This window comes from Zalophus californianus, chromosome 4 (genome assembly GCF_009762305.2).
Source record: "Zalophus californianus isolate mZalCal1 chromosome 4, mZalCal1.pri.v2, whole genome shotgun sequence".
Lineage (NCBI taxonomy): Eukaryota > Metazoa > Chordata > Mammalia > Carnivora > Otariidae > Zalophus > Zalophus californianus.
Genome location: NC_045598.1, coordinates 103,988,286 through 104,005,891, shown reverse-complemented (window position 1 = coordinate 104,005,891; position 17,606 = coordinate 103,988,286). Strand labels below are relative to the sequence as shown.

The 17,606-nt window shown below is 49.4% G+C and overlaps 1 long non-coding RNA gene and 5 other non-coding genes across 7 annotated transcripts in view; 4 read left to right on the top strand and 2 right to left on the bottom strand.

Moving 5' to 3' along the window:
- LOC118356913 overlaps nt 1-8,853 on the top strand; it is a 29,293-nt gene extending 20,440 nt beyond the window's left edge. For both annotated transcript variants that reach the window (XR_004820028.1, XR_004820030.1), the window contains one exon: nt 8,761-8,853. This is a non-coding gene — a long non-coding RNA (uncharacterized LOC118356913). The remainder of the gene's footprint in view (nt 1-8,760) is intronic.
- Nucleotides 2,435-2,508, bottom strand: TRNAN-GUU. The gene has a single exon. It is a non-coding gene; the product is annotated as a tRNA-Asn (tRNA).
- Nucleotides 3,066-3,137, top strand: TRNAH-GUG. Its single transcript has one exon. It is a non-coding gene; the product is annotated as a tRNA-His (tRNA).
- On the top strand, nt 4,986-5,057 carry TRNAE-UUC. Its single transcript has one exon. It is a non-coding gene; the product is annotated as a tRNA-Glu (tRNA).
- Nucleotides 8,854-12,174: 3,321 nt separating the features above from the next.
- On the bottom strand, nt 12,175-12,245 carry TRNAG-CCC. Its single transcript has one exon. It is a non-coding gene; the product is annotated as a tRNA-Gly (tRNA).
- Nucleotides 12,246-15,722: 3,477 nt separating this feature from the next.
- Nucleotides 15,723-15,793, top strand: TRNAG-CCC. Its single transcript has one exon. It is a non-coding gene; the product is annotated as a tRNA-Gly (tRNA).
- Nucleotides 15,794-17,606: the final 1,813 nt, after the last annotated feature.

The following is a 17,606-nucleotide window of genomic DNA, read 5'->3' as shown; positions in this document are numbered from 1 at the left end:
TGGTGGCTTTGGTGGGCAGTGGGTCCAGGGCCAGCCTGAGCTCTAGAACCCCCCAGCCCAGGAGACACCCTTCAGGGAGGTGCAGGTGCAGCACCCCTTAGCTCCTGCCCTCCTGACTCTCTGTGCCCTGCAGGGATCTTAAAGGGTCCTGGCCCAGCAAAAGGTGAAGAATCCTTTCTGGTGGTGGGAGGATGAAGGGAGCAGGTGGAAAATTCTTCAAAGGGAAGGGGGAAGTTTTCAAGAGCTTTCCAGAGTTGTCTGTGTTGATGCTGTCAGGTAGGTGGCTGTCCTGTGATGATGGTGCTTAGTCTTACCTTGTCCTGGCCTTGAGCTGGTCCTGGCTCCAGTCTGAGTCCAAGCAGACACAGGCAATTTCAAGTTTGTATTCAGTTGTGCCTCTCCCCAAAGTGAGGAAGTGCCTGACCTCCTATTTCCAGGACCCCAGTGGGGGTCCAAAGGTGCTATTGATGCCATTGATGGGGTTTTCTCCCTTCCTTCTTTTCTTTTTTTTCCTTTTCCTTCCTCCCTTCCTCCCTCCCCCCCTTCCTCCCTCCCCCCTCCCTCCCTCCCTTCCTCCCTTCCTCCCTCCTTCCCTTCCTTCCTTCCTTCCTTCCCCTCTTTCTTTATCCCCCCCTCTTTTTTTCTTTCTTACTTTCTTTTCTTTTTTTTTTAAGTAATCACTACACCCAAGGTGTGTCAGCTGGAACTCACAATCCAGAGATCAAGAGATGCATGCTCTACCAACTAAGGCAGCCAGGCACCCATCCAACTTCCTTTCTTGCTGAATCTGTAACTCAGGGAAAAGAACAAAAACAGTTTAGCTGTAGATAGGTTAGTGGTCTCGGTGCCAGGTCCAAGAAAAAAAAAAATCAAGTGAAGTCTCGAGTACTTTTAAAACACTTTAGAGGATCTAAATAATTGATATATAATGGCATAGAAGATGTTTATATCATGTCGTATTTCTAAAGAGGACTCCTTGTGTGCATCAGACTGGTTTAATAATTTTGATCTAAAAACTGCTTTATGTTGTCTTCTCGATTTTCTAATACTGTAGAAAATATTGGTAAGATAGTATTCCAGTTTATACAAGTCTTGGGTTTATTTTCTCTTCAAAATCCCAGTGACCCTTAGCTGCCTAAATCTCCTATACTGGTTTTACTGGTCCAACAAACACACTTTAATCCAATACTATTTAAGAGTTTATACAATACGAAATTATGTGTTTCGGTAGGATAAATACATCATATGATACTTTTAATGGAGATTAAGTCTTATAATTCTGGAAATCATAGTGACTCAATTACTCTTACAATTCTGGGGGGTAAACCTTTTTAGGTATCATATATGATCCCAGCATGCACTTCTCCATTATGTGTCAGGTGCATTTGCAATTTTAAGATCGATTGTGATCTTTAAGTTCTCCCAATGATACTAAATTGAGTTAATTAATGTAGCATCTTAGCCTAGAGCATTTCTAATGAGGAGAGAAGTCACAAAACACCTTTAATATAGAGCTGCTGCACATTTTTAGACATTAGATAGAGTGGCTGATGGAACAGGTTAAGAGGAGTGAACCTTTAGGAGATATCGGTGAGCGTAAAAAACACATGCGATGTCTGCTCCAGCAAGTAAAGGGCTATCAGTGAATGGTAGGGCAACTTTAAAAGATGTGAGCGATTCGGGGGAGGAAAAAAAAAAAAAAAAGATATGAGTGGATTATTGGAGTCCCTGAAAAGACTGGAGGGAAAGAAGCAATTTTTGAGGAAACGACAGAAGAATTTCCAATCATAAAAATCATAAACCCACCCATCCAAGGAGCCAAATGAACACAACGAATGAGTACAAGACACACGAAGAAAACCGTATCTAGTCACATCCTAATGATATTGCTCAAATCCATGGGAAAAGAAAACCAAATCTGCAAAGCGGCCAGAGGAGAAAGGCGTGGTACCTACAGTTTTCTGCTGGATGGAAGGATTGTGAGAGGGCACTGGAGCAACCTCAAAGTCAAGGAGGATGTCCCCTCCAAAAGAGGCTTTCAAAAATGAAGGTGAGTGACACTGACAGAGGAATGTTGAAAGACCACGTCACCAGCTAGAGCAATTGCTCTTCCAGGACGCTACTCTGTAGAAATATTAGTCAAGTACGCGAACGGTGACGACAGCAGTATTGGTAACCATAAAACCCTAGACTCAACCTAATGTACAGAGTATAAGGAAAGGGTTGAAAAAATACTGGCACAAAAGCAGGGTGGCAGAAACTGCACTGTTAAAAGGCATTCGGAGGGTTGTACTCTTGCGAGGACTTCGGGATTCCCGGCGACCTGCTTTCCTCCAGAGCTCTCCCTCGTGGCCTTCCGATCTTGGCTTCGGTCCTCCTGTTGTGCCCGTGCCCCAACGACACTGTCTTGTCCCTTCTAAAAGAAGAACCACCGCGTCCCTGGGTGGGCTCGAACCACCAACCTTTCGGTTAACAGCCGAACGCGCTAACCGATTGCGCCACAGAGACCTTCGCGGAGCCCCCGCCCACATCCCGGTAGAGAGCAAGCGCGCGCTCAGCGCCAGGGGGAGCCACCCGCCTTCCGTCTCAGGCGACTGGGGCCCGAGGGGAGCTGACGGCCGGTGGCTTCCCGGGACCGTTCTGTCCGTTTGGTCCGCCGGCGCCCGCCCTTCGGCGCCGCTGGCGCTCCGCTCGCTCCACTCGGCCGCCGTCGGTGTGGGGGAAGCTGGAGAGAGGGTGAGGTGCGGGCGGTCCGAAGGGGGCAAACGCCAGGAGGCGGCAAGGAAAAGCGGGGGAGGCGTGGACGGGACAAGGAGACTTCCCAGGACGCCCGTGCAGAGGCGCCGGCCGGACTGGGGGACCGGAGAATGGTTTTTGCGGTTGTTTGGTCTTTATCGCGTAGGAGAGCTGAGAGGAAGGGAAGGAAAATCCGAGAGCCGGCGGGGAAGAGAGCACAGCACCCGTACCTGCAGTTTGTCCGAAAAGAAAACAGCGCAGTAACTGGAACGACTTTGCGTCCAGAGTCCTGGAGCGACGGCCAAAGCCTGCCGCCGGGAGGGTGGCGCGCCGTGATCGTATAGTGGTTAGTACTCTGCGTTGTGGCCGCAGCAACCTCGGTTCGAATCCGAGTCACGGCAGCGCTCTCGGGCGCTCGCTGCCCCTCCCCTTTTGCTTTGGGTTTAAGCCCGCCGCGGCTGCGCCCCTTACCTGGGGGCCAGAGAGCCCTGCTTTCCGCAAGGCCACTGGGCGCCGGGAGGTCTTCTTCGTTTCCCCCAAGGAAAGGAAAACTCCCCTCGGCCCTAACCCGGGGACCTCCTCCGCTCTGACTCTGAGCGCAAGTCAGCTGAACGAAATGGCTTCTCTTCAGCGCGGCTCCCAACCAGGACAAGTCCTTGAGTCCCCGACTGTCCAGCGAGGAGCCTCGTGGGCCGGCGTTGCTGGGAAACGGCGTCTCTTTGCTCCTCAGAAAAACCTTAAGGATCTTCAAAGACCAGAGAAAATCTCCCATCGGATAAGTGACAGACCCTCCATAGACCCGCTGAGCGCCTCGAACCTTGGCTCCTGGGAATCTCTGCTTCGGGGGACTTTTTCAGTCCTTGGCCGTCGTCCTCCTTGTCGTCATCACGGCACCCTCTCTAGTCACTCGCGGCATACCCTCAAGGATGGGAAAAGGCCTGTCGGCAGCCGCTTCCCGCCAGATGGTATTCACGGGGATGCCGCTGAGAGTTGTGCTCCTCCCCCATCTTGGCCAAGACTGGGTGTTTCCTATCCTGATCATCTGAGTCGTGCTGCTGGGACTAGTGCTCTCTCCATGTGATGTTAACATCCGTTTCTCTGGCGGCTAAAGATATTGAGCTCTCTTTTAGGTGCTCTGTAGGCCTCGGGTGTCTTCGTTTCCCAAGGATCTGTTCATGTCTTTTAACCATCTAAAAAACTTGAGTTGTCTGATTTTTTTTTTTTTTTAATCAGTTTGAAGGAGCTCCTTGCACCTTATAGTTACAGGTTTGGGGGTTTGCTTGCTTGCTTGCTTGCTTGTTTTGTCAGATATGTTTTGTGAACATTTTCTCCCCGCCTGTGGCTTGCTGTTTTCACGGTCTCGGGGGCGTCTTTGGATGAGAAGCTATGGTTAATGTTGATGAAGTCTAACTTGTCATGTCTTTTTTTTATATACATATTTTTCCCTGGGTCTTGTTCAGTAAATCTCTGCCTACCACCGAGTCACAAAGTATCCTCAAAAACTGTTTTTGCCTTTAGCCTTTATGTTTTACGAGGCACCTCCAATTAATTTCTGTGCGTAGTGTGAGGTAGAAGTAAAGCTGTTTCCCGCCCCCGATATTGAACCTATTTCCTTTCCCCGTCGAACCGTTTCTGTGGCAAATGAATTCACCAGGTCAGCTGGGGGTCAGTTTCAAGTGTTTCAGCTGAGTCCATTTATCTATTTGTGTCTCCTGATGCCACCGGCACACTGCACGGTCTATAGGGACTCAGAGTGACCCTTCAGGTCCGGTGGCGCAATAAGCTGTGGGGGCAGCAGGTGTGGGGGTGGGGTGGGGGTGCAGAGATCCGGAATCCAGTCCGGGGCCGCCGAGCCATCCTTGAAAGCGGTCCCCGTCCCCCCGGAGTCTACCGGGTGATGTTGGGGACCCCGGGGTCTCACGCCGGGCGCCTCCCCTCCCGCGCCCTCGCGGCGACGTCGTGTCCGCACGCGACCGCCTCGGGAAGGCGCGTCTCAGGGCAGCTCTGAGGGGCGGCGGGGCCGGGCCGGGCCGGGCCGGGCCGCGGCGACTCGCTCCGGGACTCGCGGACCTGGCGGCCCTCGGAGCGTCTGGTGCGGGCTCTTGTTTTGGAGGGAGCGGGGAGGGAACGTCCTTATGAAAGGGGTCCTCGGAGGACAGGTGACCTCCCCGAAGGCCCAACGCCTTCCACAGCTCAGGGGACAATGTCACTCCCGTGGGAAGCCTGCAGAAGAAGAGCCTTGCACCGGCTCCCTGGTGGTCTAGTGGCTAGGATTCGGCGCTTTCACCGCCGCGGCCCGGGTTCGATTCCCGGTCAGGGAATCAACTTTTGCGCGGGAATCTTCCTTTCCTACCCGGAGGTGTGGTGTGCCGGGTGCGCCCCGCACCGCTCGGACTCTTCATCTCCCGCGCCGGGGGGTGGGGCGGCGGGCCGCTTTTCAGGGCGCACGCACCTGGCTTGCCGGCCTCCCCGGGTCCGCCGCCCGCAGAAGTGACCTCAGAGCTTCTAAGCAGCTGGCTCGTGTTTACGCTACGCGGCAGAGGTTCCAAACCCTGTGGGGCCGCCCCAGGGGCGCAGAGCAGGCCGAGCCCCGAAAAACCCAGCTCTGCAGGCCAAGCCACGGCGCGCTGTTCGCGTGTACCCCAGACACCGGCCCGTGGACCCAGCTCCTCAGCTCAGTTCGCGCAGAAAAGGCTTACTACGCGTTCGGAAGCCGTGCCTGGACCGATAGCCGCGAGGAGGGTTGAGAGGAAGGGGAGCGCCGGGAGGGGGGCGGGTCCTCCTCGAAGGCTGTCCCATTCGCAGATTAAGCGGTGTAGGGAGGTGACGCTCACTGACCCAACACAGGAGGCAAGGGAGGCGTGCACTAAATGGAAAACTGGTATTGCTTCCGCAAGCCGAAGGTAGGGGTAAAAATCAACAAACACCAGGATACCAAAACGATGATACCACAGGCAAATCCCACCGTTTCTCCGGGGGCTGTTGCATTTAAACCCTGTAAACTCTACCAGGCACTGGGCACATTTTCTTTTTTCCCTTCGACACTGGCTCCGAAGACCTGTTGGGGTAAACGCGACGTCTTCTGCGAGGCACGAAGAGAGCGAGCGAGGGCCGGGAGAGGTGCTGCGGACCGAGGCTGCAGAGGCAGCGGGAGCCGTGTGGAGATGAGGCCGCGCAGGGGCTGCGGGGCGGTGGGTGCGGAGCCGCTGCTGAAAGGCGGACGGTCCGAGCGGAGAACTCGTGGGTTCTCCTGAGGCGGGTGTGTGTTGGGGGCGGGGGGGGCGGGCGGAAGGGGGTCGCTTGAACTCCTTTCGGGAGCGGTTTGGAAGAATGGCGAGGGTTGGGTTGGAGGGGAAGGTGGTGACCCTGAGCGTACCAGAGAGGGAAGGAAGGCTGCAGAGGGGGGTAGGGGGGAAACCTGGGTAGGCAGGGAGACTAGAGTTTGGATGGTGTTTCTTTCACAACGAGTTTCGTCCGTTACATCCTGAGTGCTCTTGACCCTGTGGTCGTTTTTAGCCCCCATGTGGGTCTTTCCTCCTGGGCTTGTCAATCGGGGCACCAAAAATTGCCCTTTTCCCCTTTTGTTCATACTCAGACCCGGGGCTTTTGCACAGTGTGGCATCAAGAGGCTGCTTTTTAAGAGACGGGACACCGTGTCGAGAAACACGGATGACTTGTTGGAGGTGCAGAATGCCACCCGGTTCCAGCAGGCGGCCCCGGAGGGCTTCTCTGGTGATTCACTCCAAGAAGTCCAGGAATTTTAAGTTCATCCCTGCCATCTGGGGAATGATAAAGGTAGAGTTTTCAAAGTAAGAGAATACAATCTACTTCATTTCCGATTGCAAGATGGTTTTTGGTTTGGTTTGGTTTGGTTTGGTTTTGGGGTTTTTTGGGGGGGGTGGTGTTCTTTGATTTGTTTTTCCTGAAGCTTGATCGGTACCTTAAAAAAAAAAGAGAGAGAGAGAGAGAGCGCCTAAAGGTAGATGTCAAGCTTGGCACTAACATTCGCACGTGCCCATGCAAAAAGTAAAAACAGAGGCATCAAAGCTCCTTCTGCTCCTAGGTGGATTGCCAGGATAATTTTGTTTTCTGTTCCAGGACCTTGAGGGCTAGGAACACAGAAATGGACATTTTCAGTCCCATCTAGTCCTGCCCCTTCAAGTCCCAGGGCTCTTTGGACAAGGCGGCCTTGGCACTACAAACATCATCAAGAAAGGGAAAGTTTAAAACACCCATGAGAATAAATAAATAGAGTAAGCAAGCACACAAGCAAGCAGGCGCCTGGCTGGCTGACTCCGTAGAGCCTGGGACTCTTGCTCCTCGGGGTTGCAAGTTCCAGCTCCACGTTGGATGTAGAGATTACTTGAAAATAAAATCTTGAAAAATAAAGTAAATAAAAAGCCCCTGAGGAAACTGTGGCCACAGGTGCTCGACCTCTATTGGATTTAGCCTTGAGTACACATAGCCTGGGTAGTCTGGGAGACCTTAGGCCATCAGCTTGGTGTGGTATGTCCCAAGAGCCTGCCAGAGGAGAACATATTGAAAGGAGAACATACTCATCCTAGGGCTGTAGAGATACCTTCCAATAAGATTTCCAGGGAATCAACTAGCGTCTAGAATTCAGTTACAAGACCTAAGAAGGAAAGCTCAGGTACCTGAAATTTTAGAGATGCTTCCATCAGTCCTTGTATCAGAGCAGACATGAAGACGGAAATTAGGAAATAACTCTGAATCAAACAAAACTGAAAAGACTGCAGCTATGGCACAAGGTGTGCTGAAACCGGTCTTCAGAGGACAAAACACAGCTTTAAATGTAAATCATGACAATTAGGGCTGATCGCTAACGAGCTAACCCTCCATCACAAAGAGTTACCCAAAAAATAAACAAGAACAACAAAAGCAGATAGGACCAGAAATTAAATATAAAAGCAGGAATTTGAAAATTAGAAATGCGAGTTTAAAAATTGAAAAAGAGGGGCGCCTGGGTGGCTCAGTCGTTGGGCGGCTGCCTTCAGCTCAGGTCATGTTCCCAGGGTCCTGGGATCAAGTCCCACATCGGGCTTCCTGCTCAGCAGGAGGCCTGCTTCTCCCTCTCCCACTCCCCCTGCTTGTGTTCCCTCTCTCGCTGTGCCTCTCTCTGTCAAATAAATAAATAAATAATCTTTTATAAAATTAAAATTAAAAAAGAAATGAAAATAAGAAAGAAAATCAGAAATAAATGTACAAAAGAGAAAAGTCAATGGTTGGATCCTTGAAAAGGCTGCTCTGATTAAACTGGGAAGAAGGAAGTCACTGCTACTGAACGGGTAGACACGGGGAAACAATAAATGAAGATCATAAACACGCATATGCCAACCAGTTAAAAGTTTTAGAGGAAATGTCGGTATATTGCAATAGTGATTTGGGCAGGGGTGTGGAGGAGGACTAGTCCTACAAGCATTAAACTTTTTTTAAAAATTAGAATTCAAAAGTCTTCCTGCAAAGAAAGCTCAAGGAGCAAGAAAGTTCATTAGAAGAAATGACTCCCAAAAAAAGAAATTCTAAAAGTATCAAAAGATGGCAGAATCCCCCTACTTATGCGTATGAGTTTGGGTTGAAACCAAAAACCCCAAAAAGTCAATGTGAAAAACAGAAATTACAGGCCTCACTTATTGCTGAGTATACATAGCGGCAAAAGTTCTTTAAAAGACTGAATCAAAATATATATTAAAAAATATGTCATGACAAAATTGGTCTTTACACTGGGGAAACAGTTGATTATCATTAGAAAAAAATGAATTCATCACATCAACAACTTATAGGAGGAAAATCAGAATCACTAAAGCACAGAAAAGGTGTTTGAAAAAATTCATTATCAGTTTATGATTTTTCAAAACCTCTTAGCATAACAGGAAGAGAAGAGAACAGCCCCAGTCTGCTAAAAGGTAGCTCCCAAACCAAAAACAAACCCCCCAAAAAACCCTTCAGCACATGTCATAGTTGATGATCAAATACTGACCTTTTCCCCCTACCCTAACCGATTAGGAACCATCAAGAAGCAGACAAAGAGGCCCACCGCAACCAAGTCTCTTCACCACTGTGATGGAGATCTTAGCCAGTGAGGAAAGGCAAGAAAAGGTATGAGAAGTGAAAATGAAGAAAAAGAATACTGTTAAGTATTTATATATGTGAAATAAATTACTGGAACTATTAAGAGAACCGAGTTTCTTTGGTATATACGCAAATAGAGAAAGTGGGCTAAATTGAAGATTCAAAAACCGAAGGTATTCAAAACATAAATGTTCAATGATTATAACATATAAGAATTCAATCCCATGTACTGGGGGGGGGGGCGGGCAGGGGAGGGATGAAAGATGATCCCTACCTCCGCCATAACCAAAATCACTCCCGTGTGGATTAGGCACCAAAATGTGAAACGCAACCGCAAATGAGTTCAGTTGGTATTACTGTAGCGGGGTATTCCCATGATCTCAAGGATTTAAAAACTAAGCATTTAAAAAATAAGCAAGGACTTACAAAATAAGACAAAAAGACTAATTCTTAATGAAGAGGCTGACTTAAGTCAACTACTTCAAGAATCTCTGTTCATCGCAGCACAGAATCAAGGGTAAAAAGTCAAGGCACAATTTGGGCGCATGTATTTGCAGTCAGCATGATCAACTGGTACCGAAGATACTCAATGAGTTCTTGCAAAACGAGGAGAAAAAGACCCATAGGAAAATCACCAAGGTTGGGGGAAGAAACACAGGAGAAAATTCAAGTGGCTAACCAACATGCAATGGTGCTCAAATTCATTACCAAGAAGGGCTTTCAAAACGGAACCCTAATGAGAGAACATTAGAGATAGGCAAAATAACAACAGCACCACTAATAATTCGATGGGAGTAGGGGATGAGGTAGAAGGTTATGACCCAGCAAAGCATGGGAGTGACTGATTTAGGGCTAATACTATTTTACTTCTTCATCTGCGTGTAGGTTACACAAGTGTGTGCGTAATAATCATTTGTTATATGATGAATACAGGTTCTGTGCATTTTACCTTATGTCTGTTACAATTTTTCAAACCCCCCACCCCCCAATGGTTCTATGACAGACAGAGAGAATGTTGTTGAGATTCCAAGATTTTGTTTCAAGAGAAAGGTGTGGACATTACTCTTTAGTACATACCTCCAAGGACAACCCCATGCAGACCAGGCCCATGAAGTTGAGTTCTGAGCTCAAAGGGTATTCTCCAAGAACCAACCCTAATTGAAAATGCCTGTGGGGGTGCCTGGATGGCTCAGTCAGTTGGCCTTCCCGCGAGGGTCATGATCCCTGGGTCCTGGAATGGAGCCTCAGGACAGGCTCCCTTCTCCCCGGGGAGCTTGCTTCTGTCGCTCCCCCTGCTTGTGCCCTCTCTCTCTCTCTGTCAAATAAGATCTTTATTTTAAAAAAAAGAAAGAGAGGAAGGAAGGAAGGAAGGAAGGAAGGAAGGAAGGAAGGAAGGAAGGAAGGAAGGAAGGAAACACCTGTAAAGGCTAAATTCCTTTAGTCCTGTTATTTGAATACTCTGAAAAGGCTGTAGGCGGTAGCCATAACCATTCAGACCTCTTCTTTGCTTTCTCATCGCTTATTTCACAACACACAGCTCCTTTTTCCTCTCTCCTCTAAACTCTCCAAGAAATTCTCCCGCAGTCCTGTCCTTGTGGGTCTCCTCCCTCCCTCCCAACTTTCCTGCAGCTTCCTCACTGAAGATGGAGAAGCAAGAGGGGGAGGAAGGGGACACCGCCTGAATATGGAGCAAGCTTCTCACAGGCCAGGAGAGTTAGGTAAGGAAGGGAGGCAAAGACAATGTTTTTCCCAGCAAACCGTAAAGGGGAAATTTGGGGGATGTTACAGTCCTTAACACCTTTAGTCCATCCAGTGAGTAATCCATCATTTCCTTGACATAAATCAGAACTCCTCCTCCCTCCCCCGAACCCCACGGTCAAAATCCTGATTCCTGTTTACAGAGAAAATTGTATATCACAGTTCAGAATTTATTCATTAAAATTTCAGATTTCCAAAAAAATTTTTTTAACCTTTCAGATTCCCAAGAGTTTAAAAATAAGTTAATGACCAAAACGACTTGGGTGTTTCCAACACAGTATCCCCATCGTTCTATACTCAATAGTAGAAAGACAGTCTCGGAATGACAAAACTCTTGAAATGGAATAAATCACGTGTACTTTAAAAATTTTTTAAAGATTTTATCTACTTATTAGTGTGAGAGAGAGAGAGAGAGAGAGAGAGTGTGAGCATGAGCTGGGGGAAGGGGCAGAAGGAAAGGGAGAAGCAGACTCCCCGCTGAGCAGGGAGCCCAGCCCAGAGCTCCATTCCAGGACCGCGGGATCGGGACCTGAGCAGAAGGCAGAGGCTTTAACCGATTGAGCCACCCAGGCGCCCCTAAATCAAGTTTATTTTTAAAACGGAAAGTGGGGGGGCAACCTCCCCCATTGTCACTAATCTTCGACTTTAAGCTACTGTTAGGTAGGCGAATCCTCCAAAGATCTTCGGATGAAAATTAATCACCCGGAGGGTCTAACGCAGTCACGCCCCTACCACCCTCAAATCGGAATCCTTCCCAAGGAGCGCCCAAGAGCTAGAAAACAAACCCGGGCCAACAGTTCCCAGAGTCTTTAGTTCCCTTTCCCTTTTTACAAATACACTCTTCGAGCTAACACCTGTTGAGGCGCATCGCGCGGCACGCGGCCTCCTTCCCCTTCCCCGGAACCGCGAGGCGCCCGCGGGAGGAGCGCAGGCCGCGGCGGCGGACCACGCGGACCACGCGGACCGACTGGGTTGCCGGAGTGCGGCGCCGCGGCACGAGCGAGGGGCCTCTGGCCGCAGCTCCCCAAGCGTCCACGCGGGTCCCTCTCCACCAGCCTCCGCCTTCCTTGGGCCGCCGACGCCGCCCCGGCCACTGGGGTGTCTGCCGGGCTCCGTGGTGAGACGTGGCCCCGCGGCCGACCCAAGGTCCACCACGGGCCTCCGTGACCTGGTGGCTCTTTGGGTCCCGTGGGTCCTCCAGGGGAAAGGCCGAAAGTAACTATGGTCTTAGGTCCAAATAGTCTAAACCGCAAAGCCCGCGGAGACACTTGCGGGTGGACAGGTAAGAACTCGCGAGTGAGCTGCTTGCTGCGCTGCAGGCCAAATGGCTACTCCACGTAGGCCCAGCCCCAGAGTAGATCGACTCCTTCCTTACTGCTTTCTGCTCAGAAATGCCCTGCGGATTCGGGGGTCTCATTTTCCTGCTCCTGGCGGCCAGAATCAATCACGAAACCACAGGACTTGGCCTGTGCCTCGGGGAAAGCGAGGAGGAGGCGCCTGGTGAACGTCTGAGGTCTGCGGGGGAGGGGAGGAGGAGAGGCACCCGTGTCGCGGGTGGAAAAAAAAAAAAAGAAAGAAAGGCAGGCGAGCTGCATTGGCCGGGAATCGAACCCGGGTCTCCCGCGTGGGAGGCGAGAATTCTGCCACTGAACCACCAATGCCCGACGCAGAGATGGGGCGCATGGTGGGGCTCTAGAAAGTATTTCAAGAGTGACCCTGGGATGGGGCACGGGGAAAAGTAAACGCTCCAGAATAGGTTTACACGGTTGTGTTTGGGGCACAGAGATAGCAAACCCGCAGGTACTCGGAAGCAACGGCTTGAGAAGGCGACTTCCATCAGGCAACAGCGTAAAGTGGGGACGTTCGAACAAAATAGCAAAATAAACTGTTTCGTCGGCTCACACCACAACTCTGAGAAAGGCTCTTTCCAACTGTACGACAGACCCGGGCAGGGAAACGTCCGAAACTCATCCAGACCCCTTGATGATGACCCTAAACCTTCAACCATCAACCTCGAACTCTCACTTTACAGAGTCTGAGAACGTAATCTAACTTGCCAGGTTAGGCAAGTAAAATTCTAACCGGGGGAAGACAGAAGCCCCTGACGCAGACTGGAATTAGAAGAAGGAATTAGAACAGCTAAGGAAGAAACACATTTCCGTCAATGGGGTTAGGTCTTTGTAACTGTTTGTTTATTTATTTAGAACAAGAATTATGAGTCGGTCTGTGATCATTATAACATCAGTATGTGTCTGCCTCTTAAGGTGTTCAAAGCATTTCGATGGGTATGTGATAGATCATAATTATGACAAGATTACTAGTAAGCTTGGGATCGATCATTGACTGTTTTGGAGAATCTAATCTCGGAAACTGGACTCCCTGCTGCGCTGAGTTGTAGCATTTGTTGACTCTGAGATGCCTATGAAGCACAGGCCTTGGTGTATTGGCCATATAAGGAGCTGGCTAATATTTTAGAAAAATATGGGTGGTTGAAATGTCCTTTGATGACATTGAAATAGAGAGAGATTTCTTTCCCCAGTGTTCCCTGGGGAAATTAAACTGAAGAAGGGAACCTGGAGAGCTCCCCCCCCCCCCCCTGCCATGTTGGGACTAGGAATCAGTATGACTTTTTGAACTAGGGAGCCACAGAGGTGCAGTGATGCTGCTCTTTCTAGAAGGCAAGCACTGAAGAGTGAAAATATAAATATCAGAATATCAGACAAAGGCAAAGGACAAAAACAGTTTACATTGGATAGAAGAGTGACATTCTAGGATCTGTCCAGAATCTAATCCAATTGTTTTGCCTTGGCGTGTTCTCCTTGAGCGGCTAAAGAAGGTGTGGTCCATGGGAAGATTTTGGAATGAAATTTTCACGTATTCACCCTTTTGTACATCTCTTTCAAATGCAAGAAAAAAGCAGAGCCATTTGATCCTTGGCCTCTTTCAAGGACTCAAAATAGAAGTAGGATGTGAGAAGCTCAATTATCACCCAGATTTTCTGGATTAACTCAGGTACATCCCCAAACATCCAGCTTCCCAAACTGTCACTGGATCCTGAATGCCTATTGAGGGGGAAAAATATGTTGGCATCAAGGTTGGGAGCAAAGGGCTTTGGAAGGCACTAAGCAATGGGCCAGCAAAGGGAATGCATCTGAAGTGAGGAAACGATTTTTATTTGAATACTTCAACTTTATAGTGCTTTGTGATTTAAGTTTCCTATGCAAGCCTTTTCTCTGGGTATCTTTTCTGTTTGTTCTGTGTGTCTACCAAAGGAGTCTATACAAATTTATTTTAAGAATTCTTTTCAAAGTCCTTTGAAGACTACATGGTTCGATCTAGGATGAAGACTAAGGCAAAGCTTTGGTGGCTCAGGGGTCAAATTACTGTCTCCTACATTAAGCGACCCAGGTTCAATCCCCAGGTATGTGTTAGCTATTATGTTTTCTTTTTGCACAGACAAAACGGGTTGATTCTGGGTTCTGGCTTCTACGAGTGGCAGTGGCAGTACAGGGAGAAAAATAACAACAATACCTCTTTAGTTAATTCCAGGACAGAAGACCTTAAGGAATTGCTCTAAATAGGGATTTTGCAGGGCTCTGAGCCTTGCAGTGATCACACATATTTGTTGACCTGCTGTGGAGTCCTAACCTGGCAAAAGAGTATGTCTTTGAAGCTTCAAATATGCCTGGTGGGTTTCTGCGATTTGAAATAGTACTTAAAACCAAAACCACTGTTACCATTGTTCTTTCTCCTATCCTATCCTTTGGCCACATAGCACATGTAGTGGGATCAAAAAGTAAAGTTCACTGAAGGATAGAAGTGGCTATGGGAGAGGCATTAGGGGCGCAAAGAATGGGGACACTTGGATGCAGGTAGTTGGGTGGTGAGGCTTCTGACCTTTCTAAGGAGTAAATCCTAGTTTGCTGGTCTTGGTAGAATTAAGGACAAGAATGAGCCCCAAGTGGAGAGCCACACTCACAAGAAAATAATTTTTATTGTGCCTTTTTGTTTTACACTCCACCAGTCAAATATGACTAAAAGATCTTTGGGTTTGTATCTTTGGTTTTGTCCTTTGCCTTTGTCTGATATTCTGATATTTATATTTTCACTCTTCAGTGCTTGCCTTCTAGAAAGAGCAGCATCACTGCACCTCTGTGGCTCCCTAGTTCAAAAAGTCATACTGATTCCTAGTCCCAACATGGCAGGGGGGGGGGGGAGCTCTCCAGGTTCCCTTCTTCAGTTTAATTTCCCCAGGGAACACTGGGGAAAGAAATCTCTCTCTATTTCAATGTCATCAAAGGACATTTCAACCACCCATATTTTTCTAAAATATTAGCCAGCTCCTTATATGGCCAATACACCAAGGCCTGTGCTTCATAGGCATCTCAGAGTCAACAAATGCTACAACTCAGCGCAGCAGGGAGTCCAGTTTCCGAGATTAGATTCTCCAAAACAGTCAATGATCGATCCCAAGCTTACTAGTAATCTTGTCATAATTATGATCTATCACATACCCATCGAAATGCTTTGAACACCTTAAGAGGCAGACACATACTGATGTTATAATGATCACAGACCGACTCATAATTCTTGTTCTAAATAAATAAACAAACAGTTACAAAGACCTAACCCCATTGACGGAAATGTGTTTCTTCCTTAGCTGTTCTAATTCCTTCTTCTAATTCCAGTCTGCGTCAGGGGCTTCTGTCTTCCCCCGGTTAGAATTTTACTTGCCTAACCTGGCAAGTTAGATTACGTTCTCAGACTCTGTAAAGTGAGAGTTCGAGGTTGATGGTTGAAGGTTTAGGGTCATCATCAAGGGGTCTGGATGAGTTTCGGACGTTTCCCTGCCCGGGTCTGTCGTACAGTTGGAAAGAGCCTTTCTCAGAGTTGTGGTGTGAGCCGACGAAACAGTTTATTTTGCTATTTTGTTCGAACGTCCCCACTTTACGCTGTTGCCTGATGGAAGTCGCCTTCTCAAGCCGTTGCTTCCGAGTACCTGCGGGTTTGCTATCTCTGTGCCCCAAACACAACCGTGTAAACCTATTCTGGAGCGTTTACTTTTCCCCGTGCCCCATCCCAGGGTCACTCTTGAAATACTTTCTAGAGCCCCACCATGCGCCCCATCTCTGCGTCGGGCATTGGTGGTTCAGTGGCAGAATTCTCGCCTCCCACGCGGGAGACCCGGGTTCGATTCCCGGCCAATGCAGCTCGCCTGCCTTTCTTTCTTTTTTTTTTTTCCACCCGCGACACGGGTGCCTCTCCTCCTCCCCTCCCCCGCAGACCTCAGACGTTCACCAGGCGCCTCCTCCTCGCTTTCCCCGAGGCACAGGCCAAGTCCTGTGGTTTCGTGATTGATTCTGGCCGCCAGGAGCAGGAAAATGAGACCCCCGAATCCGCAGGGCATTTCTGAGCAGAAAGCAGTAAGGAAGGAGTCGATCTACTCTGGGGCTGGGCCTACGTGGAGTAGCCATTTGGCCTGCAGCGCAGCAAGCAGCTCACTCGCGAGTTCTTACCTGTCCACCCGCAAGTGTCTCCGCGGGCTTTGCGGTTTAGACTATTTGGACCTAAGACCATAGTTACTTTCGGCCTTTCCCCTGGAGGACCCACGGGACCCAAAGAGCCACCAGGTCACGGAGGCCCGTGGTGGACCTTGGGTCGGCCGCGGGGCCACGTCTCACCACGGAGCCCGGCAGACACCCCAGTGGCCGGGGCGGCGTCGGCGGCCCAAGGAAGGCGGAGGCTGGTGGAGAGGGACCCGCGTGGACGCTTGGGGAGCTGCGGCCAGAGGCCCCTCGCTCGTGCCGCGGCGCCGCACTCCGGCAACCCAGTCGGTCCGCGTGGTCCGCGTGGTCCGCCGCCGCGGCCTGCGCTCCTCCCGCGGGCGCCTCGCGGTTCCGGGGAAGGGGAAGGAGGCCGCGTGCCGCGCGATGCGCCTCAACAGGTGTTAGCTCGAAGAGTGTATTTGTAAAAAGGGAAAGGGAACTAAAGACTCTGGGAACTGTTGGCCCGGGTTTGTTTTCTAGCTCTTGGGCGCTCCTTGGGAAGGATTCCGATTTGAGGGTGGTAGGGGCGTGACTGCGTTAGACCCTCCGGGTGATTAATTTTCATCCGAAGATCTTTGGAGGATTCGCCTACCTAACAGTAGCTTAAAGTCGAAGATTAGTGACAATGGGGGAGGTTGCCCCCCCACTTTCCGTTTTAAAAATAAACTTGATTTAGGGGCGCCTGGGTGGCTCAATCGGTTAAAGCCTCTGCCTTCTGCTCAGGTCCCGATCCCGCGGTCCTGGAATGGAGCTCTGGGCTGGGCTCCCTGCTCAGCGGGGAGTCTGCTTCTCCCTTTCCTTCTGCCCCTTCCCCCAGCTCATGCTCACACTCTCTCTCTCTCTCTCTCTCTCTCACACTAATAAGTAGATAAAATCTTTAAAAAATTTTTAAAGTACACGTGATTTATTCCATTTCAAGAGTTTTGTCATTCCGAGACTGTCTTTCTACTATTGAGTATAGAACGATGGGGATACTGTGTTGGAAACACCCAAGTCGTTTTGGTCATTAACTTATTTTTAAACTCTTGGGAATCTGAAAGGTTAAAAAAATTTTTTTGGAAATCTGAAATTTTAATGAATAAATTCTGAACTGTGATATACAATTTTCTCTGTAAACAGGAATCAGGATTTTGACCGTGGGGTTCGGGGGAGGGAGGAGGAGTTCTGATTTATGTCAAGGAAATGATGGATTACTCACTGGATGGACTAAAGGTGTTAAGGACTGTAACATCCCCCAAATTTCCCCTTTACGGTTTGCTGGGAAAAACATTGTCTTTGCCTCCCTTCCTTACCTAACTCTCCTGGCCTGTGAGAAGCTTGCTCCATATTCAGGCGGTGTCCCCTTCCTCCCCCTCTTGCTTCTCCATCTTCAGTGAGGAAGCTGCAGGAAAGTTGGGAGGGAGGGAGGAGACCCACAAGGACAGGACTGCGGGAGAATTTCTTGGAGAGTTTAGAGGAGAGAGGAAAAAGGAGCTG